Consider the following 10,928-nt stretch of genomic DNA (forward strand, 5'->3'; position numbering starts at 1 on the left):
TAAATATGGACGTGCAGCAGCTCTTGCTAATGCTTTAAGCTCAGCAGAGGCAGAAATTACAAAGACGAAGATGAAGACAAAGTAATCCATCGGTCTTCTTTTTCTCAAAAGCAATAAAGCAGGAGAGACAAATGACACCCTGCTGGTCTTCAAATGGTGGAATGAAAATTAAATATGAGCTGACAGATGTTGTCTTTATTGCTTTGTTATCTGTCTAACACTCTGATGCTAAGTGTGTCATTCAGATGGATTTATTTAATTAACCATAACTGGGATTTCAATCTTGAAATATCAGAAAGGCTATAAAAGAAACTAGCTGCGAAGGAACAGTAAAGTGGATTATGAAAGTATTAGAAAATTGTTCTCCTGCTGTAATTGCATGTGGATCGTGACCAGGATTATTATTGTTATATAAACACAAACCATGAGCTTCGGGTCATTAGGGTTTCATGTGAAATTGACAGTAAATATTCAGACTAAATACTTAATTTTTACACTCTGTGTTGCTAATATTTTTCATCCAGTTAAATAAACAAACACGGCTGTGCATGAACTGATAAAAAACCGTCTGTGTGATTCGTGTGACCTTCAGTTACACATGTGTTGACAGTACAAGCGTGTGAATTGTGTCTAGTTTGCACTGAATGCCATTAATGTCACTCTGTCCCTGTAAATGCTCTGCTAAACGCTAACCCCCATTTATTTGATGTAACTAAACAGTATAAGCGTGAGGCATATACTAACAAATACAAGCTGTAACACTTGATAAACTTATTTTAAAGGTGACCTTTTATGCTTCCTTTTTGTTGCATGAAACCATTCTTAGACAATGAGATTTTAATCTGTTCTGCCTACTTTGAGTTCATTTTACAATGAGCTGCTTTAGGGCATCTTGTCACTTTAAATCTAAATAAGCTGCTGCCAGACCATGCCCCCAACTCAATGCTGCAAACACATGCGCAATTATACAACCATACGTCTTTGAAAAGCAGAAGTGGAGCCTCCTGCACAAGCAGCAAGAATTTAGCAAGTGATTTCTGAATGGTAAGTCAACAGCAAAACACTTGTTTTTTCCAGCAGCCATTGTACAGCGGGAGAACCAGCTGACCAAACATGCCGGGTGTCAGGTTGGGTTGCTAGGTGATGAGCTGGGCTCAGGTTGCTAGGTAATTGTGCAGTTTGACTCAACATTCAGGAGGCTTTTGAAACTGCTTTTTATCCAGACACCAAAAATATTAACTTAAGTTAATTTTAACTTATTGACAAAAAAAGTCTCTGGCTGGTTTCTGAAGCGCCTGGGTTGTTTTTAGAAAGAACTGAGACCCAAATGGACATATAAAATATGAAAAGGTGCTTTATTCACAATAGGTCCCCTTCAGAGAAATAGATTTAAGTAACTTTATTTGTTGAACTAAGAGAAAGATCCACTTTCGCTAATGTCCCAATGTGTCCAAACCCACCTGTATATCACTATTATTAAACGTCCTTTAGTCACCAACCCCCCTCACTGCAATTGCTAAATTGTGTTTTTTCAATGTCAGCGGAATATCAACAAAGTTTTGCTCACATGTGAAGAAAACTCAGCGTCAGTTTTCTTAGTCCAGGTAAGATGTTTGACTTTCTTTTGCGTTTGTATTTTAATAATTTCTTTGTTGTTTGTTTATATCTGTTTAGGTAATGCCATATTCTATTCAGCTTATGGGATTCATTAATGTTCGAAAGGTCTTGCTATATCAGTTCATCGCTTTGTGTAAGTTATTCTTGTTTTCTGTTTCTTGTATATTCGTAGTTTATTTTCTCTGTAATTATTTGTTAGGTTTTTCCTCCTTGGATCTAGATCCTTTGAGTCCCTTCTGATTTGTGTTTATTTTTCATTTTCTCTGAGTCACTGGCCTTCTCTCACAGCTGCTCCCATTTTATAATCAACCACCTGCTTCTTGGTAGCGATCACCCTCCTCAGCATCAAAGCCTTTCTGTCTGTAATTTCCTGCAGGATTATTCCGTTTTCCTGCTGATGTTTCCTCCTTTATTATTATTATTATTATTATTCATTAAAATCACTCAGTTTCCCCTCCTTCAGTGTTATATCAAGTGAAACATGACAGGAAGTACCTGAATATGAGTGTGAAGGCTCTCAAATTGCAATCCAATCTCCCTCAAACTTTTGATTTTACTTTTCTGCACAATCCTCTCAAGGCTGCAGATATTCCTGTTGATTTTGGACCCTCTTCAAAACAAGTAATTTAATGTAATATTTGACAGAATTTCACGTTTCAAATGTCATCCACTGCAACTCTGCTTGCCAATAATATGTTTAATATTTTGTATTTACTGTCTTTGCACTCCATGCACACATTTTACAATTCTTTTGGTGAAGATTTGATTACGATGTGATGACTGAAGATAGCTGTGACAAAAATAAGGGTAAATTATTCTATTCAATAACAAAATGTTCCCTTGTATCAGGCAGTGTTAGTAATTTCAAAAATTGTAAAAATAAGTACTAATATTTGTGTTTCACCTTTTTAATTGAATTAATAAAGTAAAATAATACAGATGTAAACAGTTGTGACAAGACCCTTAATAACTAACTAAACCAACTATTCAAAGTCATTAGTTACTGTCACCTGGCCTCTTTTGCAAACTTTCATGAAATGCTCCTGTGGAGAGTGTATTTTTTATTTATTTTTTTGCTTTTAATTTGCAGTGAATGCTTATTTCAGCCATTATAATCTTTTTCAGAATCCAGCAGGTGCCAATTATTGCTGTCTGGCACCTTTTTGTTCCTGTGTTTCGCTTCAGAGGAGCCAAACAGTGGGAGGTGATCTAAAAACTGACCTCAGCGTTCATCAAATTTAATCTCCACAGAAACAATCAAAGTTGAGGGTAGCAAACTAAAACTTTTTATAGAAACTATAATCATCTTTTTTTTTTAAAAAAAAAAAGAATAATAATTATATTTATTTAAAAGTCATTATATTTATTTAAAAGTCGTGTTTACTTTGACGGGATGTATGGGGTGCCAAAAAGTGTGAGGTTTCTGATTTTAAAAAGAGGGGAAATGTTTTTGCACTGAAAAAAAAATACATTAAATTTTTTTTATTGTTTCAGTGTGAGATTATGTTTCTCCAGGAAATTTATTTTGAGGATTTTTATACATCTTTATCAGAAGTGCCAATAGGAGTGACAGCTTGTTTTTGTGCCTAGGGACCATATTTAATTTACAAATTTTAATGTATGTCATTAGCTGATTTTCCATTACCAATGAGTGCAAAACTTTGTAGATATTTTGCTAATGTAAAAAAAAAAAAACAGTTTCACAATCGTGGTGTTGCCATTAAATAAGAAATGCAACTAAAATCACACAGGAATAAGTTTGTTTGTGCGAAAAGTCATTAAAAAAAGCGCCGCTCCTTCATCCTCCAAACTACTTCCTGTCATTTTCTTCTTCGTGGTTTGTGCCAGTGGCAACATCCACTTGTTGTTTGTGTGACTTCTAAGATGCAAAAAACGTGTTTTTATTGCAGTTTTGTGAAATAAACCAGTTTTGAATTTTGATACAGCAAAAAAAAAAAAAAAAAAGATCACCTCACCTAGTGCCAAAGCCTTTTAGCGAAAACAAGAGTTTTTTTTTTTTTAATTGTTGAGATTCCACTAAACAAATGTATTAAAAAATGTCAAACTGCTTTTCCATTGTATGGTTTTTGTAAAAGATCTTTATGGGAAATGTACCTTTGAAAGTGGTAACTCATATTAAAATTGTTTTATAAGTTTGTCTGGTAACACTTTATTTCAAGGGGTGTGCATAAGACTGACATAAACATGACATAACACCGGTCATGAGCATGAAGGAGTCTTCATGAATGTCTATGACTGTTGTCATGAAGTGTCATTCGGTAAATAATGACCCTTTTAATGCAAAGTTGCACTAAAAGTCCATTAAAAGTGTAAACTTTCCGTTATTCGGTCAATAGTGACCCTTTTAAAGCAAAGTTTTATTAAAATTTGCATAAAAAGTCCAGTAAAAGTGTCAACCTTGCATTAAAAGTGTCATTATTCACTGAATGACACTTCATGACAACAGTCATAGACATTCATGAAGACTCCTTCATGTTCATGGCCAGTGTTATGTCATGTTTATGTCAGTCTTATGTAAAACCCTTCAAATAAAGTGTTACCGTTTGCCTTTGTTCACTCTGAATACTTCACGTTTGCAGAGACTCAGATGTTTACCTGCAGTTTTCATGAGCGCCACAGACTGTGTGCACCAGCCCGCTTATGACAACAACATTCTCTGTTTTGGGTTCTGTAAAGGGCAAAAACAGAAAAAGGTGGTATGATGTTATGCATACATATTTGAAGCTATATTTTGCTTTCTTCTCTGTGTGCAGCTTTGTTTTCTTCTGGAGGATTCCGCTGGCAAATGCTCAGGCCAAATAAAATCTGTGAGAAGATTCGCAGCTGCAGGAGGCGTGTTTTGAAAAAACACAGTTTCGAAAGCTAACAAAAGCTCTTTATCTTTAGTTTTTATAGAAAGAATTCATTTTCAGATTTGTTCCTTCTAAAGTTTAGATCTGTGGAACAAAATATAACAAAATATAAATTTTTCTCATGCATGGACATTGAATTTGAATGTGACGGTAAAGGTGTGAAATTTGATCCATGCCTGGCTGAACATGGGTTTTTACAGCAGTCACACATACCAGTTCCTTCTCATTTTCCTCAGGTTTGAACCCTAATCATTCCTGTACTTTTCCATCCTGCTGTCTTCACAGGATAATAAAACTTTGTTCATTTTAACTCAGATTTGCTGCTCTCTCAAATCTAAATGAGTCACACATCCAGCTGAGGTCGAGAGGGCTTAATGCCAGGTCTGACATGGTTAGAGTCACAGTTAATCATTATCACACTTTCCTATTTATAGCATCTATAATTCAAAGCTGTAAAGCAAAAAAGGTCATCATAACCTTTATCATAATAATAAAGTAAAACTGGAGCAGACTTTCAAAGTATTGTCGCTTTGGTTATGTAAGTTACCATTCAGTGGATGTTTTGGTTTTTCTTGGTTTAAATGGAAACTTTTGACTGTTTAAACAAATTAATTGTTGCATAAGAATAAGCGAGGATTTCTTTGTCACAATCTTGTTTCTTAACAAAAACCGTTTATGGTTGAGTCCTAGTTGCGTCTGTGCTAAAAGGTATAACTTTATTCATATTAAAAAAAAAAAAAAAAGTTATTTTCTAGAGTCTAGGAAAAAAAACAGAAAAAACTCCATAAATAAAAAGAAAAGGGTCAGGGTGGGGCCTGCCGAAAACGGAGCAGGGGCAAATCCATGGTGGCGAGAACAGAGGCTGAGGACCCAGGTTGGAGTGAAAGAATGATGATTTTAATGATGAATAAGGCAAACAATCCAGGCAGCACAGATGAGTAACAGCAACAACTCTGACTCTGGTAGCAACTGGTAATTAATCCAGGCAGCACAGGTGAGAGATAGCCACAGTTCTCATACTGGTAGCAACTGGCATGACAATAGACAGACTAGATGGTGGACAAGACGAGACAGATTAAACAAGGACCCAACAAGGAACACAGGTGGGATTAATTACACAGAGTGTAATCAGGGAAACGAGACACAGCTGGGAACAATCAAGGGGTAGATTTCTTTAACCTGGTAAAGCCTGAATTATTTATATTCTAAGAGAGCGTTCATGATTTTTACCATCACTATGAACTGATTTCAGTTTCAGTGGAAAATTATTTTTTTTAATTTTTGTGTGTTTTTGTCAGAGAAGCATCCGGCTAGTCAGGAGGTCATCTGGACATCGGTGTGTTTCCTCAAATCACAACCTTTACTGACCAGGTTATGAGTAAAAACTGTGCTTTTTTATACTGTTTGGATACACACAAGACTTCAGTCAGCATTTTGAAGTGCAGCCACTTTGTTAGTAAACTAAATAAACTTTCCAGCAATAAACAAGAAGAAAACGAGTCATCAACACAAAGGTCTTGCGTGCAGAAGAGCATGGATCCAAATCCCACTGAATAAAAAAATAAATGGACACAGTGACATTTTTTAGTGTTTGAATATTAAATGTTTCTTCATCTTAAGTTAAATTGTTGTTTGAAATGCTCAACTGCACTGCAAAAACATAAAACCTTCCCTAATATTTTTGGTCTTTGGTAGTTTTTTGTGCAAATATCTGAGAAGTCTGAAAATAGGACAAAACTAACTTTTCAGTAAGACATAGAAGCAAGAACATGGGAATAGCGTCTTCTTTGAAATAATCTGCCAATGGAACCAGTACTTTTTCATCAACATTAAGGAATTATCTACTTCATACAAGCTGCTGTCTTGTTGAAAAGGTATTTGTAAATTAGTTTTATCTTAATTCAAGTGAACTAAAATGTTTGCACTAGAAACCAGATCAAAAATATTTGGTAAATTTTTTGCAGTGTATGGTGGAAATTCTTATTTTTGTAGATTTAAACTTTTATTAAAAAATATAGGAAAAGGATTCTTTTACCTTTAAAATGACCGATGTTTGTTCAAACTCATCGCTTTACATGGCATTTTGCAGTGTTTTAGTTATACTTCCTCTTTATTGAAATGACAAATTTCAACAGATGAAATGCAAAATCACAATGACTTTGCATTATGTTCTCCAATTATTGTTACAGTCGGAAATAGCCTACAGTCTTTTGTGCAGACATGAAGTATTTGTCTTTTTAATGTGTGTTTTTATGAAATGTGATCTTGCCAATTTCACCACAAGTCTTCTGAGTGAAAGACAAAGCAGCTAAGAGATTGTCAGTCAGCAGGGGAGCGTGTCAAGCAATCAAAATTTAACCTGAGCTGACTGAACCCAGCCGACTCTGTAGTTTTCCACTCACATGCATGTTGGGGCACAATTATAGCCAGCGGGGATTCAAAGACGACTGTGAGCAGCATGCACACACACGCCAACGCACACACCTGCCAACGCACAAACCCTCGCACACGCCCACACACACACAGAGATACAGTAAGTATTGAGTGTTTTACTGTTTCCAACTTAACACAAACATCCTCCTTTAAGTGAAACCCTATCTGTGTTTAATGCAATGTGCATTTACTGTGTTATTTGAATGCAACCATAATATGTTTGGACAAAACCTGTCTACACACATTTCTTAGATAAATAAGAAAAGGAGTGCTATAGATAAGAAAGGAGGTATCCGGTGGATTTCAACATATTAATTTTGCTATATTTTGTAAATTACTTTATGTACTTCATCCATTTTTGACATAAACACATTTAAGAAACAATAGACTCAACACACAGCCTCAGTTATTACAGCTAGAAACTAATGATCAGGCCTGAAATCTGGGTAGTGATGGGCTCATCTGAACCTTCAGAGCCACATAAAGACAGTCACAAAGTCAGGTTTTTGCCATCTGAAGAACATTGCAGGATTGTTCTGACTAATGTCCCAGCAAAATCTAGAGAAACTCATCCATTTGCATGTCTTCATAAAAAAATTATCCAGAACGCTGCTGCTTGTGTCACTAAAACCAGGAAGATAGACCTCATCACCCCAGTTCTAAAGTCCTTTCACTGGCTCCCCCCGAAGCTCAGAGAATAGACTTTAAAATACTGTTGTTACTTTATGGCTTAGCACCAAAATACATTAAATATCTGCTGCTTTCATATCAGCCTTGACAGACCACTCAGGTCTTCTGGTTCTGGTCTGCTCTGCATCCCCAAAACCAACAAGCAACAACTACCAGAAAACTGCAAAACACTGAATTCTTTTAAATCAAGACAGAAAACCCATTTGTTTAGAGCAGTATCTAATTATTAACTGTAACATGATAAAGTGTAGTCTATTTATTAACCCGTCATTGTTTCCGCTTGTTATTGCAATGCAAAGTTTTTTGCTAGTTATTTTAAATTCATTCAAATTGTATAAAACCTTTTTTTTGCTGAAAATGTGCTATGCAAATAAAAATGCCTGCAAGAACTAAGTAATTGTTTCAGAACCAAATTATTTCATTGTTCAAATATTATTGAAAAGTTAATGGACCTTACCAGAGGGGCCGCTTTTCATTGGCTGATGCCCATTCTACGTGGTCACGTGCGTGGCCGTCTCACAAACACACCGTTAGCTTCCCGTTAGCAAAGTACAGCATAAAGGCAGAACTGATACAACTTCTACACCTTGAAGCCTGTCTGCTAAACAGTCTTACGTTAGCTAAACAGATCAATATCCAATGTGTCTGTATCTGACATACACTAAAGATTTTATTTTAGCAGAAAAGGCTTTGGACTAAACTGTTACTTGTGTTAGCCACGCTAGCACCAAGTATAGCTAGTCAATCAACCATCGCTGTGTTCAGGGAAGCGCTGATTAATAATCGAGAAATAAATATCAAGCCTGGAAACTTGATATCGTAACGGACTGAATGTTATGTTTTTAACGTAATCTTTGCTCGTCTTGTGGGGAGCAGGCGGTTGCCACGGTAACAGGTGTGCTTAAACTACAAAGAGAGAGAGAGAGTAAAAAGGTAGGAGTGGTTTTGAGTTGATCACCTGTTCGGGTTATTTTACCTTTGTTTCCCTTTGCTGTGGCGCAATACAGCCGCTGTAGTTTCTAAACATTGGACTAATTACCTCGTTCGTTTGTGAGTAAACGTCATTCACAACAAACATCAAATAGAACAAATATATTTCATAAAATTTTAACAAACAAATGGCTTCTACTGTGGTAATTATGTGAAATTAAATTAATTATATCCCAACCTCAGAAGATTTACCTTTACCTTTACAGAGCTCTTTGGTTCCTCCTATCAGTCTGTAGCTTCTCATATTGACGTCATCAAACTAAATTTCAGATCTACCATAACTGACTGACACCTGCTGGCCTCAGGTTTGTAACCAGCTTGTGACTGAGAAACCAGTAACCTCATCCCAGTTGATGGCATGAACTTGTTAGTTCCTCTGTCCACTGTAGTAGCTGATATATTGTGAAAATGATAGAAATGATGCACTAATCGAGTCATGTTTACATAGAAACAAGTGCTGCGAGGCTTTGTTTGTGAGACTTGCGGTCACGTGGGTCGGTTGTGGGCGGAGCTTGGTAAGGTCTATTAATTTCAGTGATTCAATTTAATTGAGAAGGCCATGGCACACAAAGGGATTAAATGGAGTTTTAACCCACCATCTGGATCACATTGTGGCGGGGTTTGGGAGCGCCTCATTCGAATGATCAGAAAGGTTTTGCACTCAGTGCTTCGTCAACAAATGTTGGACGATGAAGGATTCCACACTGTGCTTTGTGAAGCAGAGGCAATACTTAATGATCGTCCCATCACAAAGTTATCAGAGGACCCCAATGACCTTGAGGCTTTAACACCCAACCACTTGCTGCTCCTGAAGGGAAAACCAGCTTTTCCGCCAGGACTCTTTGACAAAAAAGATCTTTACGCTAAAAGAAGGTGGAAACAAATCCAATACATTTCAGACCTCTTTTGGAAACGTTGGATCCGAGAATATCTACCGTTATTACAAGAACGACAAAAATGGATAAAGAAAAAAAGGTGCTTCATCCCTGGAGATGTTGTGGTAGTTATGGACTCCACAACACCTCGAGGGTCTTGGATATTAGGGAAAGTTATTAAAACTTTTCCAGATAAAAAGGGTTTGGTGCGAGTGGTTCATCTTCAAACAAAAACGAACATTATTGAAAGACCTGTAACAAAAATTTGTCTGTTATGTGAAGCTACAAACTGTTAAACTGGTAGAATAATGAATGTGTAAACCTGATTTGCCTCTTATGTACATTTAGACATATCTTTATTTGTGGCTCCTTTAATTTAAGATTAGTAATTGCTATGTCTTCTGCCACACGCAATTAGGGGCTGGCGTGTAGGAGCCATTTAACCTTTTCTGTGTTTATCGCCACCAGGGGGCGAATTTCATTTTGAGTTCTGTGTGTCTGATGGGGGATGGGTATTTAAGGTCAATGGTGATTCTGTTCAGGTGTTGTTAGTGGGAAGAGGCAACAGTTTTCCACTGTGTTTGGTTTAGGTTTTGAGGTCGAATTTACGTGTAGCTACATTGAAGTAGCAAACAATGGACATTGTTCTGTTCAATAAATGACCTTTTTATAAGTCAAACTAAAGATCGACCTGATGAATCTCTACTGAACGCACGTAAGAACAACGCCTTCAAGCACAACAACCAGTAGCCTAAAATATAGGATTTTAGCCGCTACAGTTGGTTCTTGTATCTCTCAGTTTTCTCTTGAAGACACCCCACTGATTTTATGGGCTTTAAGTGAGCTAACTTTGGGCGCAGTAGTGGACTAACTCCAGAAGACAACATGGCTCCCTAAATACACATGACTAAGAAAACTTCACACTCAACCACAATGATCTCGGACCATCCAGATGGTGAGATATTTATTTCTAAATGAAAAGTAAAATGTGCTTTAATTTAGAATTTTCTTAAGATGCTTCAGCTGCTTTTGTCGTCTTCGTTTTTTCCGCCAGAAGTATGGTAACATCCGGTTGTTGATCACATGACTCGTGTGATGCGAAGAAATGTTTGCGTTGCAGTTTTGCGAAATACGTCTGAAAAAGCACATCATCCTAGCCCACAACTTTCTCGACAAACGTGAGTCTTTCTCTTTTTTCAAACCGGCATATTTCCATAAATCAAGTTTATTTTTATAATTTCAATTTTAGCGAAATTGATAAAAAGGCAGCCAGTCTGTGGTTCTAAAAATGTTATAGCTTTAGCAATGTAGCCGTTGAAGTTCAGTTAGCTAGTTAGCAACATTAGCTAATGAGCATCTATTATCAGTTCCAGCAGAGAAAGACATTCCCAACTCTTTCCAATCCACTTTATGAAACTATGCAGAAAATTAAGGATGTATAATCAAAGCT

Source organism: Xiphophorus hellerii, chromosome 12 (genome assembly GCF_003331165.1).
Source record: "Xiphophorus hellerii strain 12219 chromosome 12, Xiphophorus_hellerii-4.1, whole genome shotgun sequence".
Classification (NCBI taxonomy): Eukaryota; Metazoa; Chordata; class Actinopteri; order Cyprinodontiformes; family Poeciliidae; genus Xiphophorus; species Xiphophorus hellerii.